Raw genomic sequence first — 437 nt, forward strand, 5'->3', positions numbered from 1 at the left:
TCTCAGGAACTGAACTTCTCAGCAGGTTAAGAAGGTTTGAGAGCTACAGATGGACAATCCCAAGCATGTACAAAACTCTAAAACAACAAATCACTCTTTGTAACCATCAATTTAAAAACCCGGAAAAGCAAAAGAAAAGCTGCCCTTCTTTTCCAACAAAAATACATTCTAACATGCAAAAGCAGCTGCCCAATAATAGGACAGAGGTGCACAAAAACTCACAAAATAATTATTAGAAAGTAATACATAATTTAAATACCTGATGCTCTTAAATAAGCTACAAATGAGGTAAGAGTTCATTCAGTGCCAATATTAAGAGTAAATATTTAAATAAATACATTAAATATTTACTATGTATTCAAGAACTACCCAGCCAAGCATCAGAAATAGAGGTACTGGTAAGATTTAGGAAGAAAGATATAGAAAGGCAAGAAAGA

Source organism: Calypte anna, chromosome 3 (assembly GCF_003957555.1).
Source record: "Calypte anna isolate BGI_N300 chromosome 3, bCalAnn1_v1.p, whole genome shotgun sequence".
NCBI lineage: Eukaryota > Metazoa > Chordata > Aves > Apodiformes > Trochilidae > Calypte > Calypte anna.